This window comes from Ictidomys tridecemlineatus, chromosome 14 (assembly GCF_052094955.1).
Source record: "Ictidomys tridecemlineatus isolate mIctTri1 chromosome 14, mIctTri1.hap1, whole genome shotgun sequence".
In the NCBI taxonomy this organism is placed as follows: Eukaryota; Metazoa; Chordata; class Mammalia; order Rodentia; family Sciuridae; genus Ictidomys; species Ictidomys tridecemlineatus.
In genome coordinates, this window is record NC_135490.1 from 52078764 (window position 1) to 52105998 (window position 27235).

The window sequence follows — 27235 nt, forward strand, 5'->3', positions numbered from 1 at the left end:
TAATGGTTTCTCACAATAAACTGCATAAGTCGGCTCTGTGAAACCAGAAGTAGAACCCAGAGCACCACATAAATAATAAACACACTCTCTTGAGTTTGGTATTCTTATCCTTCTGCTCCAAGTCCATTTCAATTTTCAGTGGATACAATAAAATGAAGTTGCCGTTTTGTCAAGAAGTAAGCAGAAAGGTAAAAGTTAACCAGTACTATAGGCTTCCAGAGTGTTTCTCAAGAAAATGTGAATACTTTTTGAAGGCCTGCTTATTGTGGTGTTTAATACAAAATGAAAACTGGGGCCACGGGCTCCCGAAGCAGGAAAGCCTGTTTCTGAATTCCATGCATATTCTATGTTCATGTTTCATTTTTTAGGCACTCCAAGCTTGAAGGAGATGAGTGGGAACTTGTACTACATGGCATTGCCATCAACAAGCCACCCCTGCATGCCCTAGCACATTCCTCCAAGTGAAGAACCAGGTGTCCTGATGTCCTCTTGAACTGCTCAACAGGGGCTATATGCCAGGAGCAAGTCTGCACCATGCTGGGTGAGCTCAACACAGGGATAATGCAAATATCCAGGCTATGTTTTCCAAAAGAGTACCTTGTATCAGTACCACACACCCATTAGCAGGCATGTCTCCAAGGAAAACACTACTTACACAGTGGGTGCACCCATGAGAGAAGAACCTTCCACTAAAACACTGGAGGGTAGTCTGGGACAGGGGCAATAAGCCTCCTGCTCCTGTCTATCCAAGAGCCCTCCCAAGGAAAAACATAAACTAATTAATTAACATCTCTTATCATATAATAATTTCTGAAATAAAAACAAACTGAAATATCCTCACAAAATTCCCATGACCACCCCCAGTATTTTCACTTAGGATGATACTACCTCATAATGAAGGGAACAAAAGGTACCATGCTGAGAGCAGAAAAGGTGCCATCCATCGGGGAGGGGTGCAGTCTCTCCAGCACCAAAAGTAACAGGAACATGCTGGGGTGATGGTCCAATTGCCCCAGATCACTGAAAAAAAAGTGGATGTACACAAAAGATCTGAACTTTAATAATTGAGGCACTATCTTCAAACCCTTTCTCATTAAGTAATTAATTAATTCTGTATATGAAGTGAGACTCTTTTGAGTTTTCCTTTTTTTTCACTTTTTTCTCCATTCATTTCATATCTTCCTAGTATTCATCAAAAGGGAAAAAACTCTAGGAAAAATCAGGGATTGGGCTCTTGCACATGATTTTCTTCTCAAAGTCAGTCATTTGCTTAAGCAGAGTCTACTACTCTTGAGTATGAAATGTGAAACTTTTGGTGTCCAAATGTATTTAAGGCATGAACATACTAGGGCCAAAGTCTGTCTGCACAAACTACTAATATGAGGAAATGTATCATAAACAGAAGAAAAACTCATTGATATAATTTTATTTTCCTATTACAGACTATTCACATATATTCACACAATATGCAAATACCCCTGGCAGAATATAATGGCACATGTTCTAATGTCCATACTAAAAATCCCACTACCAGTGATAGGGTGTGGTTGAAAGGGCAACGATGAACTTCTCTAACTGCCCTGATGAGACTGGAAGCCCTCTTTTATGGGGGATTCTGGGGGTGGTACTAGGGGTTGAACTCAGGGGCACTGGACCACTGAGCCACATCCCCAGCCCTGTTTTGTATTTTATTTAAAGGCAGAGTCTCACTGAGTTACTTAGCACCTCACTTTTGCTGAGGCTGGCTTTGAACTCGAAATCCTCCTGCCTCAGCCTCCTGAGCTGCTGGGATTATAGGCCTGTACCACCGCACCTGGCAGAAAATAACTCTTAACAGAAGAAATCATCATGGGCTTCTGAAAAACTTTTTACCTGTCCACTGTACTGGCTACAGCTTCCAGCTGTTTGAGAAGAAAGGGATAGAGTTCTGGGAAATGAGAGAAAAACTCTCTGCCTGTCATTCTGTGGAGAAAGAAAAAAGATCAATTACTATCATGTGTTTCCCCTGATCCATTCCCCTCACATACACTTTAAAGAACAGTGACAGAGGTCATTTGTTTGGATACTTAATGCAAGTTAAAAACAAAACCTATAGCAACTTAAATTTAACAGAAATGATACATATAATTTTGACTTTGGACATGTTTGGATTTCTGGACTTTTAACTCCAAATTTAAGATTACATTTATTTATTTATTTATTTATTTATTTATTTATTTATTTATTTATTTTGAGAGAGAGAGAGAGAGAGAGAGAGAGAGAGAGAGAGAGAGGGAAGGAGGGAGGGAGGGAGGGAGGGAGGGAGGGAATTTTTTAATATTTATTTTTCAGTTATCAGCAGACACAACATCTTTGTTTGTATGTGGTGTTGAGGATCGAACCTGGGCCGCAAACATGCTAGGTGAGCGCGCTACCACTTGAGCCACATCCCCAGCCCAGATTACATATATTTATGAAAATTTGATACTAAGTCTGTCAGGAAGAAATACTTAACATGTGAAAATGCCAAGTCTGAGCCATTGATTTGGACTATGTGTACAGTCAAAAATCTGATTGATGCTGACTCAGCTTTGGTGATAAGGGTAGGTTCTAGAACAAGGTTTCCCAACCTTGGTACTAATCATTTTGGACCAAATAACCCTATGTTTTGGTGGGCAGTGCGGAGCAACATCCTGTGCACTGCAGGCTATTTATGTCCTGTGCCCTGCAGCCTCTGTGGCCTCTACCAAATAGATGCCAATAGCATGACACTCCTCCTTCCAATCATGACAATCAAAATATTTCCAGACATTGCCAAATGTAGTCAGTGAAATAAAATGGTCCCTGACTGAATGGCAATTATCAAGAATATAAGTAACAATAAATGTTGGTGAAGATATAGAGAAAAAGGTACACTCATACATTGCTGGTGGTACTGCAAATTGGTGCAACCACTATTGGAAACAGTATGGAGATTCCTCAGAAAACTTACAGTGGAACCACCATTTGACCCAGTCATCCCACTCTTCAGCATATATCCAAAAGACTTAAAATCAGCATACCATAGTGACACAGCCATATCAATGTTTACAGAAGCTCAATTCATAATAGCTAAGCTATGGAACCAACCTAGGTATCCTTCAACAGATGAATGGATAAAGAAAATGTGTTACATATACACAATGGAATATTAGTCATAAAGAAGAATGAAATTATGGCATTTGCTGGTATATGGATAGAAATGGATATTATCATGCTAAATGAAATAAGCCAATTCACCCAAACCAAATGTCAAATGTTCTCTCTGATATATAGATGCTGACTAACATTATTCAAGATTTTTGACCATTTTAAAAACAGGTTGCTTCTTTCCTTTCTTATATAGTCATAATTATGCACTGCATATACTTTCTCCTAGTTTGTAGTTTGCTAATTTATTTTCTTCCTAAAATCTTTTGATAAGCAGAGGTTTTTAGATATTTGGTAAAGTCTAATACTTTACCTTCTTTTCCTTCCTTTATGTCTCATGCTTTTCATGGCCTAAGAAATCTCTGGCTACTTCAAAGTAAAACATTTCTTGTTTTCTTCTAGAAGCTTTATGGTTTTAGCTTTTATGTTGAGGTCTATGATCCATCTAAAATTAACTTTTGTGTATAGGGTGACAGAGAAGTCAGGTTCTTCCCCCCCCCCCGCACTGGTATATCATGTTTTTAAGGAGATGTTCCTCAAACAGGAGAGGTGTGCTGTGCTCATGGCTTAAAAGATTTAATATTATAAAGATGAAATTCTCCCCAAGTTGATTATAAAGACAATGCAATTCCAATAAAAACAGTAATGGGTGTGTGTGTGTGTGTGTGTGTGTGTGTGAGAGAGAGAGAGAGAGAGAGAGAGAGAGAGAGAGAAAGAGAGAGAGAGAGAAAGAGAGAAAGAGAGAGAGAGAGAGAAAGTGATCTAACAAAAGCAGATTCCAAAATTAATATAGACACACCAAGCGATAAGAATTAAGAAAAGCAAAGATAATTTTAAAAAACAAGGTTGGAAGACTCACCAATCAGATAGCCAGAAATATTAGAAAAGTTTAGTAATTAGGACAGTGTGGGGACAATTATTAAGCCAATAAAAAAGGATCAAGAGCACAAGGACAGACACATACACGGAAACTTGATTAACAGAAAAGCTGATACTGCAGATTATAGAAAAGGATGGTATGGTAATAGATTATCTAACAAAATTAAAATTGGATCCTGCCCTCTTACTATATATAAAATATAATTCCATTGAATTGAAGACTCAAAAACAGCCATAAAGTAAAATAACAAATAATAAATAAAGTTTTTTCCCTATTTTGGAAATTTATGGCTCTGTCCTGATTATTCCTGGCCTGCTTCCTTTTTTCCAGTAAGGATATCCTGAGACAGCCTAGTTGGTACATCCTCTGCATACTCTAGCCAAAGGGTGTACAGAAGACTCAAACTTCATTCTGTTCAACCACATCTGAATTCTCCAGAGGCTGAGTTTTGTATCATAATAACCACTTTTTTGAGTACGCTGTTGATTCATTCCTTGATCCTTTGGTAGCCCTAGTGGGATAAAGTGGAGTTTTATAAAAGTTTCTTGCCCCTCTTGTACATGACCATTCCAGACAAAAAGCCTTGCTGCAGTAGAGAATGATGGGGGAAAGGTGACGCTACGAAGTGGGGCAGTTGATTCTCTGGAGGTAGAGGGAGAACAACTTGGACACCTGGGAGGGGAACATCCCTGACCCTAGAAGATACAACAGAAGGAAGAATGCCAATGTTCTGTGTCATTTGAAACTGCTACAGGAGGAAAAAAAAAATCAGTTTCCAAAAAAAGGAAAAGCAGAAAACAGATATCGTGGAAGAAAAATTTTAAACAGAAGCAGCAAAAAGAAGCATCCTCTATAAAGTCAACTGTGTCACACCATATAAATTCCTTGCTGGATTTAGATTAGCAGGTACGGACACAGACTGTAATGAGAAGAAAGTGTAGGGTTCTCATACATATAACTCAGAGCACAAAACAGAAACTCTGTAGCTGGCACTTATACCTATATTATGCAATCGGGAATAATAAATATCTCTTTTAATTTTTTTTAGTTGTAATTGAACATAATACCTTTATATTATTTTATTTATTTATTTTTATGTGGTGCTAAGGATCAAACCCGAGCCTCACACATGCTAGGCGAGAGTCTTAAAGCTGAGCCACAACCCTAGACCATAAATATCTTTAATAATTAAAAAAAAATAAGAAAGAAACTGCCCCTACAGTCTTCCTCACCTAGGAAAATGCTCTGCTATGTCTCTCCCAAACTGTTGTGACCACTTTAAATTCACCTGCTGGGTCTGTCATCCTCCATCTGCTCACAATTTGACTTCCTTTCCCCTTAACCTTACTGAAAAATCTATCAAAAACTGTACATAATGGCCCTGCCTCCAATGGCTGACCCTTCTATGCAAAACACCTGTCAAAAACTCCGGATGTCTTCCCCTTTTCTGAGGCCACCACTCAAGCACTGTCTGAGGGAGGTGAATGCCTCTCAGCTGGTGGTATAACAAAACAACTTAGACATACCACCTACAAGCAGTATCTCCAAATCCAAAGACTAGAATTAATTACTTGGACTCACTGATAAACTCTAAAGTTTTTTGTTATTTAGAGCTTGTTGTTAGGTAATGTTGGAAGGATCCTGGAGAGCTCCAAAAAGTCCAAATGCTATCTTTTTACAGGGGCATCATGTGTGTCCTGGGATTGTATTTCTTTTTTGAAAGCAGGCATTAACTTGCCTCACTCCTCAAAATATGCACTTAGGGGCAGTTGTAAAAGACTTTCAAGTGTTTAAGGGAATGCCACCAGTTGATCATGTGCCCTCCAATGATTGTGAAGATGACTTCAAAACAAGGCCATGCTGGTTATTCACAGAAGCTTCCTAAAGATGTAAGTCACTCAATTTTTACACATACTACTATGAGAGTCCTCCAATTTAAAAAAACATGTTTTTTTTTAAATTAAAAAACAACATATTTGTCATCTGACTTCAACTGAAGTCTTCATTGTACCTCAACTGAGGTCACTCAGGTTTGCTTCAAATCATGAACAGGGTTCTTATGGATGAAAAACTGTCCTTGACTTCCAATTTACATGTTAAGACAAACCCTGTGCAATCACTAATACATTTTAAGCTATCTAGATTAATGCCTTGGGCTAAGTGGAAAGGTCAATACAGAAAATTCAAGAGAAAACCAAAGACTCTATTGGCTTATTAAATTTGTGCAACTGATTGGATCTGAGATGCCGGTGGGCATGGTTGATGTTATACTGAAAGTTATACTTATCCGGCTGCTTGGATCCCTGTTGACAGTAACCTAAACTAAATGTTGTATGAGATAAAATAAATGGGCTTAGTCCCAATTTGTCAGTCAAATTAATCAAAAGAGCTGACAGCATGACGCACTCAAGGGAAAATTCTGCAAAAATCAAGATAGTATAGAAATGAGGGATGGATAAAATTGAGAGAAAATTCTCCTTACTACACATCTTGAAAAGTAAGGCAATGGCTACTTATGTTTTGGACTCTATTCAAGGATGTTTATGTAATGAATAGCCTTAGGAGACAGAATATCTCCATCTGGAGCAAAGGGCAGACATGTATACTACCCATTATAAAAGATTTTGGTTCCTTAACTCTGAGATCCACTCCTGTGATGTAACCTACTGAGCATACAGGTATTTTCTGTCTCTCTTCATACTTCCTGTGGTTACTGGAGTTCAGGACACTAACATAAAATTGCTGACCATATGGTTACTAGAGGCTGCTAAGACAGCAACTTAATATTATGAAAGTTAAAATGAAGAAAATTAGTAATAAAAGCATTTTCCTACATTCCCTAAAAAACCTGCATTATATACGAACAAGTAATTGATGAAAAATAGTTCCTTTATAAAAGAATTCTGCCAGGTGCAGTGGCCCATTCCTATATTCCCAGCAACTGAGGCAGGATTTCAATTCCAAAGCCAGCCTGGACAACTTAGTGAGATTCTCAAAAGAAAAAATGAAAAAGGTCTACAGAAGTAGGTCAGTGGTAGAGCACCCAGTACTGGGAGGGTATGGGTAGAGGGGCATCCAGCTAATACATGTTGAGAGAAAATACAATTATACAATCATCATTTTACAACACCTGATAAAAGAAAGAAAACAAACTAATGAGTCTAGGCAGAGATTAATGATGGACGCTAAAACTATTAAGTGAAAGGAATTTTGTAAAAAGATCAAGATGACACAATCTGCAATAAATCCACTGATCAACCTCAGCATTACTAAAAATGACATATGCATCTAAAGGGTTCATGAATTAGGAAGCATACATACTATCTATAAAATATTTTGGGTACAGTGGTGCACATCTGTAATCCAGCTGCTACTGAGGCTGAGAAAGAAAGATCTACACGTTCAAGGCCATCCTCAGCAATTTATTAAGACCCTGTCTCAAAATAAAAACTTTTAAAAGGCTGAGGACATAGTTTAGTGGTAGAATGCCTCTGGGTTGAAACCCCAGTACAGTGAAGAAAAGAAAAAAAAATTTTAAAGACTAAAAGCGATGTGTGGAAGTTGTTTCGGTTCCTCCTCAACCCAATAAATCAACTGTAAAAAGATATTTATAGAACAAAAGGGAAATTTTGAATATTAAGGAATTATTAACTTCGTTAGGCATGATCATAGGACGGTGGTATTTCTTCTTAAACTTCTTTATCACTCATTAATACATAATGAGTAAATTTACAGGAAAAAAAATGACATGGATCTGCAATCTCCTTTATGAGAAGGTAAAAAATGGGGGAAATAAGATTGGCAAAATGTTGCTAACTGCTGAAGCCAAGTGATGAGTATGTAAGGGTCAATTATACTACTCTCTTCATTTTTACATATGTTGAAAATTCTCATAATAAAACTGTTTTTAATTAAAAATAAAAGTCAGGTCACAATTAAGGAGATAATTTATAATAAATGTATCTAAGAGTTACATAATCAATACCCAAAATATATAAAGAACTTTAATGAATCAATAAGCAAAAGATGAACTCAATGTAAAGATGGACATACCTATCAAAATCACAACTCACAGAAGGATCTCTAAATGCACTTGCCCAATAGAAACTCTTCATATACAACTAAAAAGGTCAGTGGACATGTCCTCTTGAGGACTCAATTATTAATGTCTAAGGGAATAAGCCACTTCTTAGTTGCCTGGTATCTCTTGATTGAGAGAGAGAAAAATAAGCAATTGTACATGTGCAGATCATATGATTCTCGCACTTTGATTAAGAAAGTGTCCTGATAGGTAACTAGCTCTGTTGACCACAATACTGCCATGAAAAAGGGCTGCAGAACTACTATTGAAGATTGAAGTCATTAAAACAACTAAAACAACTAACTCAACTAAAACAGCTGAATTAAAGCTAACTGTCCCAAATAGTAAATTACTTCATTCAGATACCTTATCAAATATTTACCAACTAGTTTATCTTGGAAGATTATATATATATATATAAAGAAGGTATATTACTCAAAGGTAAACATTTGGTGGATATTTTAATTATTTTAGAAGCTAAGTAGGATTTTGACAACATTTTTTCAAAAGTACACAGTTGTATCTCAGTATTCATGGTGGGTAGGTTTATTTCAGGACCCCCACAGGTCCCAAATGCATAGATGCCTTATATAAAATGGCATAGTATTTACATATAACCCATGTACATCTTTCTGTATTCTTTAATTCATTTCTAGATGATTAATAATACCTCATACAATATAAATGCTATGTAAATAGTTGTTACACTGTATTGTTTAGGGGCTAATAGGAAGAAAAACCTGAACATGTTCAGCACAGATGCATTTTTCCCCAAAATATTTTCATTTTATCCTTGGTTGAATACATGAATGCAGAACTTGTATATACAGAGAACCGACTATATACTGTTAAAATCATTGTCACCATGCTAGATGGCATAGGACTTTCAAGAATTAACTATGCACTTATCAGTGTTTAAGGAAAACCAAAATTATTTTCTAAAGTGAATTTTAACTTCATCTGAGCACTCTGAGAACATATGAGGTGTTCTTCAAGACTACCATTCTTAGGTTCCTCCATCCTGTAAGACCCTATTTCTGATTCGACTCACTTGAAAGACCAGGATTCCACTTTACTACAAACAAAAGAGCTGAGCTCTGTGTGCTTGCCAGGGAGCATCATCTCAACTCTGTATCTGCCAAAAGCTCCTAAAGACTTGGCTAAATATTTACATACTGTGCCTGAAAGATATGTAATATTAACAGTTATGTGTATTATAAAAAGCCCCAAGAGGTAGAGGACAGGGAGATATTGTTTTTTTATTTTTGAATTTTTAATATTTATTTTTCAGTTCTCGGAGGACACAACATCTTTGTTGGTATGTGGTGCTGAGGATCGAACCCGGGTCGCACGCATACCAGGCGAGCGCGCTACCACTTGAGCCACATCCCCAGCCCTGAGATATTGTTATCTTAGGGACTTAATTCAAACTTCACTCATCTATAACTTTCAAATCCAAAAGTCTACAGCACCTTGAATACAGAGCTTAGAATGATAATCTGCTAATAACAGATTCCAAGTAACAATGGCTATATTTGTTTTTATGGCCACACTGAATGCAAAGTCACTACTTACAATAGTGCTTCTTTGTGGACGTAGTTCAAAGGTTTGGGGGTGTCTATGAGTCTGCCTTTTTTTTTGTACAAGGAATTAAAACCTGGGAAGATTACCGCCAAGGGACATTCTCATCCCCTTTTTATTTTTTATTTTGAGATAAGGTATCACTATGTTATTGAGGCTGTCTGCAAACTTGCAATCTTCCTGCCTTTTCCTCCCAGAGAAGCTGGAATTATAGGCAGTGTGACCATACCTGGATACAGGTCTGTAATACAGTCTTACTTTAAAAGGCTAAGATCACGGTACCATTTTAGGTCATATACGAATCTTTCTCCTCTGAATCCTGACTGTTGTTTTTCACTTGCTACTTAATTAAAATTATCATTAGATTGTAATTTTCTCACAAAGGTAGTAAATATTTTTTAAAAGTACCTACAAGCTTCCTATTGAGCACTGTACTAGATCCTGTGGGAGATAACTAACAATATAAGATAGTTACTGCTCTTGGAGCTTAAAATCTGTTTAGAAAACAAGATATATATGTCAGGGTCAAATGAATGATGTTTATAATAAGAGTTCAGAGTTGGAAAACATATCATTGGGGGTAAAAAGGTTAGGGAAAGTTTTGTGGGAAAGAGGGAAAACAAGATGAGCCTTGAAATACTAGTAACACTGAATTAAAAACAAGATAAAACAGAGTGGGTAGGCCCAGCTGGATGTAAGACAAAAGGACTTTGTGACAAGAGAAGGTAGAAAAGGTAGACTGGCAAAAGTTTCTTAAAAATGTGAATGCCAAGCTAAGCAGCTTCACTTATGTTTTACTGGCTTTGAAAGTTTCCCTTGTAAAAAAAATTCTAGTTGACACAAGAGTTATACAAATTTATGGGATACAATGCAATGATTCATTACATGTGTACACTATGTAATGATCGAATCAGGATGATTAGCATATCTACCCATCACTCCAAACAAGTTATTTCTTTATGATGAAACATTCAAATCCTCTCTTCTAGCTATTTTGAAATATGTATACATTATTTTAACTATAGTCATTTTACTGTGCGATCACATACCAGGACTTATTTCTCCTATCTAAATGTAAATCTGTGCCTGGCCTGAAAAGTTTATGAGCAGGACACAGAGAAACAAAGAAGATGGACAAGGCAGGGAGAGAGCGTAGAAAACTGCTGACCCAACAGTCACTCACTAAATGTTTACCTTGCTATCTCAACTATGGCTGAATTTCTGAAGACTGGAACTCACACTTCTTCACGTCCCTCCTGATACACAACACAATATTACATAAATGCCACTGGGCCAGAAAATATTTTGGCAATAAATGAATAAATAAACTTAGAGAAGAAAAATTTTCTAATATGGTTGATCTCAAACCTATCCTTCAATGCCCTTTTATTTCTCTCAGTGACTGTTACCCACCCAGTAGCCATCTGACTCCCCAAGTCAGAAACGAAACACCCCATGCACAATCAACCAGCAAATCTTGCTGCTTCTACCTCCAGAAGGTCTGTTGAGTCAACCTCTCTCGATCCTTACTGCTACTGCCCCAGATGCTATAATACCCTTTTTGCTTCCCACCACCGGCTTCAATCTAACTCTGTTGTGATAAGAGGTCTTTCTCTAAAACACCAGGAAGGAAGCCAGAGAGTGATTTGGGGGTCATATTCACTCTTACAACACTCACTCTTTGGAGAATGACCTCAATCCTTTTTGAGGGCAGTACCCCCAAATGATTTCACTCTAAGCTCTACCTCTTAAAGGTCCTACCACCTGTAAACACTGCTACAGTGAGGTCCAAGCTCCCCACACATGAACCCCTAGAGGACATGCTCAAACCACATCCAAACCACAGCATCTGGGTTAGGTACCTGTCCTTGGTTTTGCACTGCAACCTGTGCTCTCCCCATCACAGAACTTGCAGCATGTCATACACTGAACTTCCTCTTTGTTTGTGTATTTATCCCACCAGATGATAAATTGGGCCCAGGCAGAGATTCTAACTAATGTTTTTTCCATAGTCTCTCTGATACTAAGTATGATGTCCAGTTCACAACTGTATCCAATGCAAACTTACTGCATGAAGCAAACAAAAGGACAGAGTCCTTAAGACAGACCAAGAGAAAGAAATTAGGATGAAGATGGGAACAGAATAATTTCATGAAGCTCACAATTAGCCACATCTAATGGCATTCAGAATCATCATTCGGGTCAATAAACTGAGTATCCTGCCAGGGCTTGACATTTTCTTAAACACAAATAGACAAAGCTTGTCTCACAGGTTTATAAACAGTTCAATTTGATTTCATCCAAACAAGCAAACAGACTGATGTTACCACCACAAGATATAACAAGCCCTGGGGGTGAATACTCCAGTGACAGCCATTTCAAACCTGTTTATTTATATGGTCAAAACTAGTTCAGCAGCTTCATGAAAACAATAGAAGTGATAACCAAAAGGGAAAAGCTAAACCTCTGTAAGTTCAAGCTCCCAGGAAGAGAAAAGACAACCAAAAATTGTAAATGGGATAAACAGGCAGACATAGGTGAAAACACACAAGCCAGGACACAGGGTGAGAATAAGGCAGCTTTAAGTTGAGGATGCCAGACTGTGAAAGAGGTGCACAAACCCCTAGCCCCCCAGGGAGGATACACAGGCACAACGGGAGGGAGAACTGCTGGGCCCAGGGAATCCCACCCAAGAGTATGACTATACGTATGAGGACAGATCAGACACCCCACACCACATACGCTTCACTGCCATATTTTCATCTGGTTATTCAGAGAAACTACAGTCACAGGAATAACTTTAAAAAGCTTTCATAAAATAATTTCTGTCCATAAAGGAAATCTACGTTAGTGAAAGGATCTATTTCAGGAAGAGGGCTGCTCAGAGACAATTTTTATTACCTGAGACACTGCTGATCTGCACACAAGACAGTCTTTATTCACTATATAATTTCTCCTCTCACCTTGCTATATTTGTTCCCATCTCACCAGAATCCCTGATCCCTGTTCCTCTCTGGAGCTTGGGAAACTTCATAAGTTTCGGTCATCTGGCCCAGTCTCATATTTTGTGGGACTCTCCTATGTATATGCACATAATTAAAATAGCATTTGTCCTGCTAATCTGTCTTATGTAAATTTAATTCATAACCCAGTCAAAGAACCTAGATTGGCCATAAACAGAAAAAGTTAAAATGCCAGAAGTATATGCTTCATAACAAAAGCATTATTATGATGAAAACAATTATGCAATGAAAAAAACAAAGAATTTGCAAAATGTGTTAAGGAAAAAGAAGGTATTTTCACCCCTAGTCCCTATATATATATATACATCCCACATCATTCTCAATCATCCCAGGAACCAAGATCAATGGAGCAACTCACAAAGATATAAAAGGAAAAAACTAGAGAAGGCAAACAAAACCCCGCAGGCTCGAGGAACTGCTGGGCAACAGCAGCAAAGGCATAGGTGATGCCCAGCTTTGAAAAGGACAGGACTTATTCACAGGCCATGGAGCAAACACTATAAATCTAGTCATTAGATGGAAACAATGGCTAAAGGCAAAAACCTAGAGCTTTTCAGTTGGTGTTTCAAATAGAAACCAAATAAACTATTAAAACGGAGCAACTCCCTAGATTTGGGCTAATAAAACCAACTCAGAGGACAGAAATCAGCAAAAGGGCCTGTCTCCTTGCCACACTGATTGCTGATAAAATAGCAAGCTCATCTTAAGAAAAACAACATCCTCCAAGTGGAAACAAACCTACAAAGGAAGACAAAGCACACACAAGCATTTCAAAGGACATGATCAAATGCAAAATAAAAAAATAGAAACAACTCATAAAAGAGAAATCTGGCTTTGGAACCTCTCCAGGAGGAACATCTCTGACTCTGTTCTTGGAATCCTATCCCTACCTCTGACTAGGCAACACCATCACATATTCCCCAGAGCAGCAATGAGTAAAAGAAGGAGTGAATAACAATTACATAAGAATTTTCTTTTAAATGAAATGAAATGAAACTGAAAAGAATGATTAGAAAGAAATCAGGAGTCTCACAATCAGAATCTCATACTCAATAAAACCCTTGGGCTAGAGACATAGCTCAGGAGTAAAGAGCATCGCACACAAGGTCCTAGGTTTCAACCCTAGCACCAAAAAAGCAAACGAAAAACCAAGCCCTTGTACCCAAGCAGTGGTTCTACCAGGAAGTCCCTTTATTCAGCTACAGGAAAACCATGTAGGAAGCCCAGGAAAGGATCTGCCCCAGGGTCTCTAAGTGCTGACGGATTAGCTGTCCTCCCAGTCTCTTCATTTCCCTTCTAATCCTCTGCAGACGACTGAGAAATTGCTGGACTTGGTGAATGCTTTTGTAACCCTTCCCTTTCAGAAGCTGCTCTCAAGATGGGGAATTTCCAAATGGCTAAACTGGCTATCACAATACCATATCCAGGGAGGGAGTGAAAGGTTTTAGTTCTGGAAGGGCTCCACCACTTGCCAAGAAAGTCACTGGTCCAGAAGCAGTCCTAGAAACATATTTGCACTCACTTCACTGGTAGCTGTTAATTTTGACACAGGTTCTTGCTAAATTGCTGAGGCTAGCCTCAAACTTTGTAATCCTCCAGCCTCAGCCTCCAAGTCACAGGGATTACAGGTAAACACCACTGCACCCAGAGAAAACATGCATCTCTTAAACGCCTCATGTGTGCAGGTTTCTATTTAGGCAGTTTCTATGGATTTGTTTTCACACCAGAAATTATTTCTTAGAAAATGCTTCTTGCTGAAGGGGCTGGGGTTATGGCTCAGTGGTAGAGCACTTGTCTCACATGTGCAAGGCCCTGTGTATTCGATGCTCACCACCACATAGAAAGAAAGAAAGAAAGAAAGAAAGAAAGAAAGAAAGAAAGAAAGAAAGAAAGAAAGAAAGAAAGAGAGAGAGAGAGAGAGAAAAAGAGAGAAGGAGAGAAAGAGAGAGAAAGGAAGAAAGAAAGAGAGAAAGAAAGACAGAGAGAAAGAGAGAGAGAAAGAGAGAAAGAGAGAAAGAGAGAAAGAAAGAAAGAAAGAAAGAAAGAAAGAAAGAAAGAAAGAAAGGAAGAAAGGTATTGTGTTCAACTACCAAAAAATATTTAAAAAAAAAGAAAGAAAAAAAAATGTTTCTTGCTGAAGTCCATTTTCTAAACAGTCTGTTGTATACTTTCTGGAGATGACTGGCAAATTCCTACCTTCCCTTGTGTAAACCTCCTTATTTATTTATTTATTATTTTTACTCGTGTTGGGGATTGAACCCAGGGCCTTGGGCATTTGAGTCAAGCACTCTGCGAACTGAGCTATATCCCCAGCCCCACAATCCTCCTTTCTGTATGTTTGTTTCATCCCTGTTCCTCAACTTGGGATGCCTTGTGATCTGCTCTAATCAACAGAAAGCAGCAGAAGTGACACTGTGTTAGTTCTGGCTTAGGACTTAATAAGCATGGCAACTTCCATGTTTATCCTCTTAAAGCCCGGTCAGTCCCCAGTCACTGATGCCCGCAATTCCAATTGCAGCCACATAAGTGTGAAGTCATCTTGGTCTTTCCAACCTTGGTTGAGGTCTCAAATGAATGAAGCTTCTGAGTGATTCCATAGGACATCACACAGTGAAGAAACCACCACCACCCCCAGCTGAATCTAGTCAGCCAAGAAAAATATAGAAATCATAAATTGTTGCTATTTTAAGCCATTAAACTCAGGGATGGTTTGTTATGCAGCAATATGTAAGTGAAATAGTCATAAAACTGAAAGCATTGTGTTAAACTTCAGGGAAAAGTAATAATAAATAAAAGAAAAGCTGATAATAAGGAACACAACTCCAGAGGCCAGCAGTCAATGGTATGAAAATCAAGGTGTCAGCATGACACCTCTGGAGGCTCTACTGGAGAATCTTATCTTTACCTCTTCCAGCTTCTAGTATCTGCCAGCACTTTTTGGCTTATAGCTATGTTAATCAGATTTCATTTCCTGAACAAAATACCTAACCAGAACAACTTACAGGAGAAAACATTTATTTTTGGCTTATGGTTTCAAAGTTTTAGTCCACAGTCAACTCAATTGTTCTGAGCCCAAGGTGAGGCAGAGTATTATGGCAGAGAGGTGTAGCAGAAGGACACTGCTCAGCTGATGGCAGCCAGAAAGCAGGGAGAGAGCAGGAGCCAGGGACAGAATACATAATCCCTATGGGCACACCTCTAGTGACCCACCCTCTCCAACCTTTACCTGCCTTTAGCTACCACCTAGTAACCCATTCAAATGATTAATCCATTGATTAGCTCACAACTCTCATAATCTGATCATTTTACCTCTGAACATTCCAGGATCACGAGCTTTTGGGGAACACCTCATATCCAAACCATAAGAAGTCGCATTGTTTCAATCTCTGCCTCTGCAATCATGCCATTTTTTCCTCTTCTCTCTCTGAAGACTCCCTCTACCTCATGTCTATAAGTGATTACATTAGGGCCCATCCAAATTATTCAAAAGAGTCACCTGCTATGGCTTGGATATAGTTTTAAAATATTACCCTCCAAAGGTTCACGTGTTGGAGATTTGGTCCCAATGTGGCAAGGTGGGAGCTGAGACACTATTTAAGAGGTGGGGGCTCTAATGGAAGGTCCTAAGGATATTAATATTAAGTAGCTGCTCCCAGAATTCATAAAACCCTGAACTCTCCTGAGAGTTGTTAAGAGCAAGCCCAATCTCTAGACCCCTAATCACTCTCTGGCTTCCTGTTTGGTGATGTGATCTCTGGCTCCCACACATGTTCCCTACCATTTCATGCTGTCCACGATTAAGCCCTCATCAGAAGCGGAACCAACTGGGCCACCTGAACTTGGACTTTCAGCCTCCCAAATATTAGTCTGCCTTAGGTATTTCTTTGTAGTAACAACAAAAAAAAAGACTAATACATCACCCTATCTCAAGGCCCTTAAGTTAGTTACATTAACAAACACCCCACTCCATCTATTCCATACAAGGTAACGTTTACAGGTTCCAGGAATTAAGACTTGGTCTCTTTAGGGGCCATTACTCTGCCTGTCACAACTGCTCAGACAAGAGTTAAGCACAAGAATGAACATACTAGTTTAGTCCAAGGCTGTTGTTTTCTAAAGCTTTAAAGCAATAGACTACTTTACTCAAATATAATCCCAATAGTTAAAAACAAAAATGAAATAATAAAAAAATAAAAATAAAAAATAAAACTCTTTAAAAAAATGAAGAGAGGATTCTGGGAAGATAGCTGAGTAAGAAACACCAGGAACTTGTTTCCTCAGACAACAAATGCACTGGCAGAATGTATCTAATGTAAGTATTTTGAAACTCTGGAGTCAACCTTAAGATTTGGAGAGTAGTAAATTTTGGCCAGTTTCAGTTCACAGCATTGTAGCACCTGCCTATGCACCAGTCTCATGACAGGTACCTACAGATCTTCTCTGTGAGAGCCTGCACAAATTTATAGGACAAGAAGAACTCTGTCCAAAAATTGAGGATCTACATACTGATTACTGACAGATACAACTCTGATTTTAGAGACACAAACCCATGGGCAGGCAGCCATTGTTGTAATCCTCCCCCAACTTAATCAAGTTCCTCCTCCTCTGATTGAAGAAAAATCTAGGAGATTTAATGAGCCAGAGACCTTTTTCTTTCTTTCATTAACCTACCCATTCATTTTTTCTACCCATTCATTTTTTACTTCTTGCCCTATTGAAAGTCAGACATTTTTTTAAAAAGCAACTACATATACAAGGAAATTTAGAAAGTCACCACACACATCCAATAAAAGGTGCAGGTTGAAAAAGAACTGAAAAGAACTTAAACTTATACTTCAGGGTAATCTCCAGCACAGCAACAATAAAAAAAAAATCAACACATTCTGGAGAAGAGATAGAATCTGATTTCTAGAGCTACAATATTAGATTTAAATGTCCAGATTTAAAAAAAAAAGAAAAATCCCAAGAAACAGGAGAGTGTGGCCCATTCAAAGGAAAACAACATCATCACAACAGAAACTTTCCTTGAGAAAGACCATATAGATGGTGGGTTTGCTAGAAAAACCTTAAAACAACTGACTTAAAGATACTCAAAGAAGGGCTGGAACTGTAGCTCAAAGGCAGACTACTTGCCTAGCATGTGTGAGGCACTGGCTTCAATCCTAAGCACCACATAAAAATAAATAAAGGCATTCTATCCATCTACAACTACAAAAAAAAAATTAAAAAGATGCTCAAAGAATCAGTTTATCCTGCTAAGCGAATTAAGCCAATCCTCAAAAAATCAAAGGCTAAATCTACTCTCTGATAAGTGGATGCTGATCCATATGGGGGTATGTAAAAATGGAGAAACTTTGGGTAAAGAAAAGGGAAGGGAGGGTGGGAAGGAAATATGGGGGTGGGAAAGATGGTAGAATGGGATGGACTTTATTATCCTAGGTACATGTGACAATACATCATGTATATATATATGATGTGAATATATATATATATATATATATATATATATATATATGATGTGACAATATATCATGTACAATCAAAAAACTGAAAGTTGTGCTGCAATTGTGTACAATGCATTCTATACAATCAAAATGCATTCTGCTGTCATATATACCTAAAGAAAATAAATAAATTTTAAAAAAATCTTAAAAGGACTGGGAATGTGGCTCAAAAAATAAGAAGATGCTCCAAGAATTAAAGGAAGACATGAGCAAAGACAAGAAAATGATACACTAACAAAATGGAAATATTAACTAAGTTATAGTAACCAAAATGAAAAATACATTACAGGGATTCAAAGACATATTTGAATAGGAGGAAGAAAGATCAATGAAACTGAAGTTATGACAATTGAAAGTATTAAGTCTGGGAAGCAAAAAGAAAAAAGATTCTCTATGTTGATCTTCAAAATTAAAAAAAAAATACTGATGCACAAAATTTCAAAATCTGGGTATCTTACTCAATACTGTTCTAACACACAAAACCATCCAAGTAAACAAATGGATGTCCCCAGTCTTCAACTTTTACTTCTCATCCAGCTACAGTGTATCATCCATGCAGCTGTCTAAATTATTATACTAAACAAAGCTAATCCTGTTATACCTGTGCTTTGAAATACTTTCTTTGCTCTCAGCTGGCTAACAAGGTCTTCTGTTCACCTCGGGCTGTCCCTCCTTGCATTGTGCACACCTCATCCCCAGGCTTTTACACAGAAGCGGTCACCCCCACCTTCACTCTCTCCCAGGCAAACATTTCCTGGCCTTCCTCTCTGCCATTATCTACTTCTTTCTCTGGGTGTTTTCCTTGATGCCCCAGACCATTCCCATGTGCTCTAACATACATTCCCACATGCTCTCATGGCAACACTTAAATCCTTCCTTGAAGACCTTCATTCATACATTTGACAAATACTGAGCTTCTGCTCTGTCAGACCCGGCCCTTGGTGCTTGAGATACAACAGGGAATAAGACAAAGAACTCCTCCCCATGGAGCTGATGACATTCTAGTAAGAGGAAGCAGACTAGAAATTAACGTCAAAATAATAGCAAAGAAGTAGAATATTTGGTGATTGCTCATCATTATATCCCAGGAACCTAGGACAATGCCTTGCTCCTAGCCAGTGCTCAAAAAATACTTACTGAATGAATAAATACAGCAGTGTGAAAAGATGCTATGTGAATGTGAAGTATTGTCTACTGTATGGCCTATGAAAACCTCTTCTCAGAGTCTGGTCTAAGCTTTCAGAGGCCTAAAGCATGTTGTGTTAGTCATACCAGGCCATTCACTACTTAGACTTGGTTTTACAGTTGGCAAAAGTCATAATTTTACCAGTAATTTTCGGATCAAATGAGTTAAGCACTGAAGTCTCGAAAGTCCCAACTTGGCATACTGTGCATCTTCCTCAAACTCAAAACACAAAATTAAAAGAAAGCCAGTTCCTTATATGGTTTGGACACCAGAATGCTGGCTTCGTGCTATATATAAAAGGTTAATACTGGAAAAGTCAATAACTACCATGAACAAGGACCCTGTCATATCACTGTCAAGGCCTAATCCTACCTAAGTTATCACCTGCTGAAGTAAATTAAAGTCAAGAAAGTAAACATTTAATGAATATTCACTTGCCTTTGGTCCAAGAAAGTCTTAGAAATAAGCTTTCCTTTAATTAAAAATAAAAATAACCCAGAAAGCTGAAATAAGCTCTGAGGAACACTCAACACAGGTCAGCCAGTCAGCATAAGTAAGAGTTGGCAGTGCCCAGGTGAAACTGCTCCAGGATGTGACTGTAACACCATTCTGTTCATGCAAAAATTTGGAAAACAGATTTTCTGGGCAGAACTGGGGCCTAACATCTCCACTACCAAGTTCAAAGCCAAAAAATAAACCTGGTACAAAGGTACCCGTGGTTCTGAAAATAGCTCACTATCTTTACAGACAGCAAATACATCAAGCCTTGGGACTGAGACACGCACCAATCCATCAACCAACTGACAAGCCAGTATTATGTACTATGCTAAGTGCTCTGAAGCATAGTCACACATATAAGAAAGACATAATTCTAGGCCTTAAGGAACTTTAAATCAAGTTTAAAAAATAAGACAGAAATGAATGGAAAAACAAAAAAAAATGCAAACCAGATTGAAAGGCTGGCATTCTAAGAGCCAGAGAAGTGGTAGATTGTTGCTCTGGAGGCCAAATCAATTGGGGAGAGCCCAAAGAGGGACGCTCAGCAAGGCTGGTTTCACAAGGAGTGGGACTCACCAGGATGTGTGCAGACTGAGAAAAGCAGAGAAGAGCCCTACACTGTTCTAGGTGCCCTTCAGTCTTGAAGGACAGATGGGAATCACCTCTCCCTGGGCCATGCGAGGCTGAAGGAGGAAGAAGAGAATGTGTGGAGAAGGAAGAGACTGACACACTGCTAAGGCAGAGATGTGTAAGGCAGCCATGGTGGGGAAGGCTACAGCAAAAGGCTCTGGTGTAGAGCAGGCCAGACTGTGAAGACCTCAAACTCCAAACTAATGAATTATTTCCAATTACTGGTAAGACACTTGATGATGTGGCCCAGAAGTATCACAATGAACTGTGTTTGGGTCTTCCCTAAACAGTTTCATGTAAGTCTACACTGTCCACACAAAATAAGTAGAGCAAATTTTTTTTAATGTGTTAAAAGTTGAAAAACCAACATATTTTCATAGATATTTAAATAAAGTCATATCACTGTGACTAAGTTTTAGATCATGCAGTAAATCATACATATCTGAATAAGAGCTATAACTACTGAAAGATCCATTTTAAACAGCACTAAAAAATGACTTCTGAAAGGCAAATCTAATCCTCCTACACCTACTCCATCACTTCACCCTCCCCCACAAACCTGACTAGGGTCTTTATTTTCCTTTAAGCATTACAGGTTTCTTTATGTACCTGGAAGGAAGAGCTGTTAGTCATCAGTCTGGATGGTGTGGGTTAATAGGGTCTTTGTTCAGAAAATTTAATTATAGGTTTGAACCTTGGATGAATGCAAAAAAAAAAACACTGGAGGGGACTCTCAGCTAATCTGCCAACTAAGTGGACCCATGCGACTTCAGGAGTGTCCCTGGGTGCATTGTAGAGGCAGTTTCTTCCCTGTTGTCTGTAGCATGTCCTTCCCTAGTTTACTCCTAATTTGCTTCTCTGGCCTGATCTCTGACTGTCCTACAATAACCATTTCTGACAAAGGGCTCTGCAACCAAAGGCCCAAAGATGCTAAACCATAATTTTGGCAGTTTTATACCCTTTAGAGTTTTATATACCCTTCTGCCTCAATGCAGGCAGCACAACTAAGACTGCGCTCCTGTGCACTGGCTCCAGGCAACCTCAGAGCTTTCCCACCTTTGACCCCAAAGGCTTTGCAGAGGAAACAAGAGTTTAAAACCTGGCTTTAACATACCTCTACATTCACCAAATACTTTGACTCTGGCAAGTGATTATCTGAGGAAAGCTGCTGAACCAAGGGTATTTGGGGCTGCATTTTATACTTTGTTATCCTAGAGATACCAGTATTTAAAAAATATGAACTAGAAACAAAATAAAATGCAATAACTGTTAAAAGACTAGAGTTTGAAAGTTTTCTGAGCAAAAAGGGAGAAAACTGATTAATAAAAAACCTGCTTTTTACTTCCACAGGAAATCTAAAATTGATGCCAGTATTACAAAAGGATAAAAGTGCTGACCAAAAAATGTCAGCGAAATCAACACAAAATGCATAAAGAGAACCTCCCAAAGTAGTGGAGCTCTGAATGCCTGGAAATCTCGTTTCCTCCTAAAGCTCAGTTAAGTGATGATAAAATTCCTAGTTTAAAAAAAAAGTAAGGGAAACTGTTTTAATCAAACTAAAATAATCAAATTAACATGTCCAAACATTCAGATTCCTAAAGAAAAGTAATATGTGAATATAATGCATAGGAATTGTTAGGGCTACAATTAATTGAAAGGTGAATATGTTATTCTGGAACCAAGAACTCTGGTTTCTCTTTATTTCCATCATTCTTTCATTCACTGACTAATATGTATGGCATTCTGAAGGATTAAAAAAAAAATTGAATCAAGCATTCAATACCCTCAAGTGCTGGGGAAGTCAAAAATCAAAATCTTAAAACAACTAATCCAAAGCTCTCCTGTTTTGAAACCTCCTTTAAACATTAAAAGGCATTTCCAGTTCAAAATTCAAAGGTAATGATTCCCACTGAGCAATGATTATTTGGATAGAGACATGTGGTAAACATTTCCTAGGGAAATGAAAAAAGGTCAAAGGTAAAAGACAACTGAGAAGAGCTGCAACATCTCGGCAAGTTACAAATTTAAGGGGTAAGGGACACACACACAACCTCCATCCATTAGAAGCTGAGATTTAAAAGAAAAGCTGAGGCTTCTCTGGGGTGAATATCATGACATCTGTTCTCTTCTCATAATAGCAACTAAGTTGATTTAAGAAAATATTCTCTCTCTCTTTTCTAGAGCTGTTGGTTCATAATTACATGATTTTTCTTGAGCTTTGGTTTCCTTAAGATGTGTTTATTCTGCACATCTGCTCTCCCCATACCTGATTACACAAAGGTATCATAAAGAGCAAACCAACAGGTATAAAGAGACCAGCCCTCAAAACAGATCAAAGCAAAAAGCCCATGGAGTCCTTTGGAAATCTTGGCTGGCAGCTCTTGTAAATAAAAGTGCTTCTAAAACAGAAAGCATTAAACTACCATATTTATATAGGGCGTGATTGACAGGTCAGTTATTAACTTCATAAAAACACAGGCAATGTTAACTAGCAAGAATGTTTGTTCTAGCTGTTCTATCTGAAGGAAAATGAAATCCAAGATAGAATGGCTTGTTCTCTGTTTCTTTTAAGTATTTATTTTAGAACCGTGCAGTATAAAAGAATGTTTTTTCAAGTCAGTGAACTTAAGCTATTTTGCTTACTGTTCTGGAATTTAAGTATGTTGTTATAATTCTTTAGAAAACAAATGTTACATTTACTAAAGTCAAATTCCAATGGTGCACCATGATCTTTTCAAGCCCTCAACAATTTTTTACTCTTCTGAGTTACTAAAACTAAAGAAATTTACATTAATTCATTTTTCTTCCAGTAACTAACATGTATCAAATCAGGGAATCAAAGTGCAGGCAGACTTCCTCCCAGTGCTCTGGATGCAAGCATGTGTTCCTTGAACTGCTTATGGCAACAGACCTAAAATCTGCCAAAAGGAGAAAAGAATGAAGGGTCTGTATTTTATTAATATTATTTTGAGGGCTTATTTTTATCTATACATTCTATCATGTGTGATCACTTATTGCAATATTACAAGGCAGTATATTTTATTTTAAAAATTCTCTCAGAAAATAATGTCAGCTGCAGGTAAATATACAGTCAGGAAATCCTGTAGAAGAACTCAAGTCCATTTCTGCAAGCAATAACTTTTATCTTGAACTTACTTAACATGGTTAGTGCCCACACCCATCCCAGTGGGTACTGACAAAAAAAAGAAAATGTCAGCTAACTTAAAAAAATGTTTCTCCAATTTGAAAAGTGACTTCTCTAGTAGTTGTTTTGAGCAACTATATAGCAAGGAAGTATACAAAACTTCTATTTACCCAGTCTATGCTCTTATTCATTTATATGATGATTTTTTTAAAGTAACAAGGAAAAGGTAGAAGGAAAAGTTAGAAGGAAAAACAAGGTTTTGCTTTTTAGAATCAATCAACAAATACTTTTAAGATTGGAGTTACATAAATTTGGCATTTCCTAGCCAAATAAATGCTTATGAAGTGGACTGGTGTTTATGTGCATGTTTGTTTATGTGTGTTTAATATTCTCAAGCCTCAGAGTTTTTCCATGTAAACAAAAGTTTTGTTAAATGCCTCTTGAATTAAATTTAAAAGGCTATTTGTTATCAAAATGTTTCGCTCATAGTAAAGGCTGTCATATGAGCTGCACACTAAACACAAGAGCAAACCCCAAATTCCAGAAAAACTATCCGTGCTCATCAGTACATTTAATGCAGCACAATCCTGATTCCTCCAGAGTTCCTACAAACAACAGTCCTTCAGAACACAGAATTCTTATGAAATAAATACTCAATCTTAGAACATGCCCTGGCCTCCTCCACTACCCACACATCCCCGCCCCTCCTGCAGGACTATATTTTCAAACTAGAATATTTGTTTTGACACACTTCTGCTTACTTAATTCTCTGGTAAAGGATTTCTTGTGCACTCCTAGCCAGTAATGAACTTTTTGCCAGAAAATATGCAACTCTTAGCATGACAAGAATAAGGGGGTAAAAAACCCTTCCATCGAGACTTCCAGAATTGAAGATAAAAGCAGGTACACTGGAGGGTTCCAACATGGCGGCCGGCGAGCAGGCAGCATTTTCTGTACCTCCGCAGTAACGGGATCAGAGAGACACATAAATACAGTTGCATGGGACCTGCTGAGGAACTTCTAACAATATTCCATTGAAAGGAGACCTGCCGATAACTAGTAAGTCTGTGGGAGGGGTCAGTTTGTCTCAGGCGAGTGAATCTATGCAACGCGGATCAGGGACACAATCCCGCCGGCCGCGGCTGAACTGCAGTGAACTGCAGCAAACGTACGGCCGCGGCGGACTGGGCCCCCGCAGGCCTGAGTCTGTGAACTGCCTCTGGCGGTTTGACGCTACAAACAACACCCCCACCCCCCCATCCCACCCCCAGCCGGTTCAGAGCTGCAAACCACACGACCCCCAACCCCCACCCCCACCCCGCTCCTGTGAACAACTCCTGCCCACTGGGCTCTGCAAAGGGCCCCGACCACACGGCAAACGGACAAATAGTCCCGACCACTGGGCACTTCGAACAGCCCTGCCCGCACGGGGGAATCAGGAGTGGCGCGGGACCCACCGCACGGAACTCCCAGCTACGGCTCCCACCAGAGGTAACATCTGAGGTCTCTTGCACCAGTTTCTGGGGGCGTGACTACCAGAGGGCAAGCAAATTCACCGCGGGTCCTCAACCCCAAGCCCTACAAACTTAGGATTCCAGGGAATGGCAAACAGGGAGAGCGTGCCCAGGTGGCCATGAAAACAGGGCACACAGGAGCAGCAGACCTGGCATGTAGCCAGTATTGTGGTGAGCATTACCGGTGAGCAGACCCGCCCAGTCCGGGAGGAAAAGCTGCTGCACAGTGACAGGCTCCCGCCTACTAAGAAGAGAAGCTTAGCCTGGTGGGCACAGCTTCACCTAATGGAAGAATAGTGAATCGGACTCTAAGACTGCATTTATTAATTTTTTTTTCTTTTTTTTTGTGGATGTTGTGGTTGGGTTTTTGTTGTTGTTGTTGTTGCTGTTTTTTTTAAAAAAAGTGTTTTTAAAATTCATTTTATTTTATTTTATATTATTTTTTAATTTTAATCCTCATCTCTATTATTACTATGTTATTTTTTTAATTCTTTTAAATCTTCAATTTTTTCTTTCTCTTTCTTCTCTTCCTCTGTCTTTCCATTTCTTTTCAATTCTCTTATTCCCCCTTCCTTGAATTCTACCTGGTTACTCTCATTCTCTTTGGTGATTTCTTCCCTTCCCTGCTAATACCTTTCCTCCCAAGCATCAAATAAATTTATAGGAGTAGACAGTAACTCAACAGTCAAACAGAACAAAAAGCAAAATGAGCAGTATGAAAAAGCAAGGAAGAAAAGGAGTACAAACAACACAGGACAGCCCAAATATTCAGAACAACATAGAGTCATCAGAAAAGTGGTCATATAAAGAACTCAGGGAACACCTTAGACAGATGGAATGGAACCTTAAAGAGGACACAAGACAGCAAATTCAAGCAGCGAAAGAACACATTGAGAAGGAATTACATAAAATGATAAAAGAAGAAGTTAAGCATCTATATCAGGAGATAGAGACTATAAAAAAGAATCAAACAGTAATCTTAGAAATGAAGGAAATTATAAACCAAATTAAAATCTCATATGAGAGTATCACTAATAGAGTGGAGCAACTAGAAGCCAGAACATCTGATAATGAAGACAAAATATACCAACTTGAAAAGAGTCTAGCCAACTCAGATAGGATGGTTAAAAATCATGAGAGAAACATACAAGAGATATGCGATAATATAAAAAAACCAAATTTAAGAGTCATTGGGATAGAGTAAGGGATAGAAATTGAAACCAGGGGAATGAGTAATTTACTAAATGAAATAATTACAGAAAACTTTCCAGAAATAAAAAAGGAAACAGATATACAAATTGTAGATGCATACAGGACACCGAGCATACAAAATCACAGTAGACCAACGCCAAGACACATTGTTATGAAGATATCCAATATACAGAACAAAGAGAGAATATTAAAAGCTACAAGAGAAAGGAGACAGATTACATTCAGGGGTAAACCAATAAGGTTAACAACGGATTTTTCAACACAGACGCTGAAAGCAAGAAGATCCTGGAACAACGTATTCCAAACACTGAAAGACAATGGATGCCAACCAAGAATCCTGTATCCAGCAAAATTAAGCTTCAGGTACGACAACGAAATAAAAATCTTTCACGATAAACAAAAACTAAAAGAATTTGCAGCCAGAAAACCAGCATTGCAAAGCATCTTGAGCAAAACACTCCACGAGGAAGAAATGAAAAACAATAACCAAAGCCAACAGTGGGAAGTACCTCAGTAAAGACAGACAGAGGGGGGAAAGCAAATCATGGAGAAACAAACTAAATTGAAAAAAAAAAGAGATAAATAATAAACATGGCTGGAAGAACAAACCATATATCAATAGTAACTCTAAACATTAATGGTTTAAACACTCCAATAAAGCGACATAGGCTGGTAACATGGATTAAAAAAACAAATCCAACAATATGCTGCCTCCAGGAGACTCACCTGACTGGAAAAGACATACACAGGCTGAAGGTGAAAGGTTGGGAAAAAATATATCATGCACACGGTCCTCGCAAGCAAGCAGGTGTG

General features: G+C 38.4%; 1 protein-coding gene across 6 annotated transcripts in view; it reads right to left on the reverse strand.

The window, feature by feature from the left end:
* Window positions 1–27235, reverse strand: part of LOC144370411 (uncharacterized) — a 156993-nt gene that overhangs the window by 93308 nt on the left and 36450 nt on the right. For 2 of the 6 annotated variants that reach the window (XM_078031144.1, XM_078031145.1), the window contains exons 5-6: window positions 1873–1962; window positions 889–1020 (exon numbers count right to left, since the gene is read on the reverse strand). The exons of 3 other annotated variants lie outside the window; for them this stretch is intronic. The gene's annotated coding sequence lies outside the window, so the exon portion shown is untranslated. The remainder of the gene's footprint in view (window positions 1–888; window positions 1021–1872; window positions 1963–27235) is intronic. One more of the 6 variants, XM_078031146.1, reaches the window with a different exon arrangement.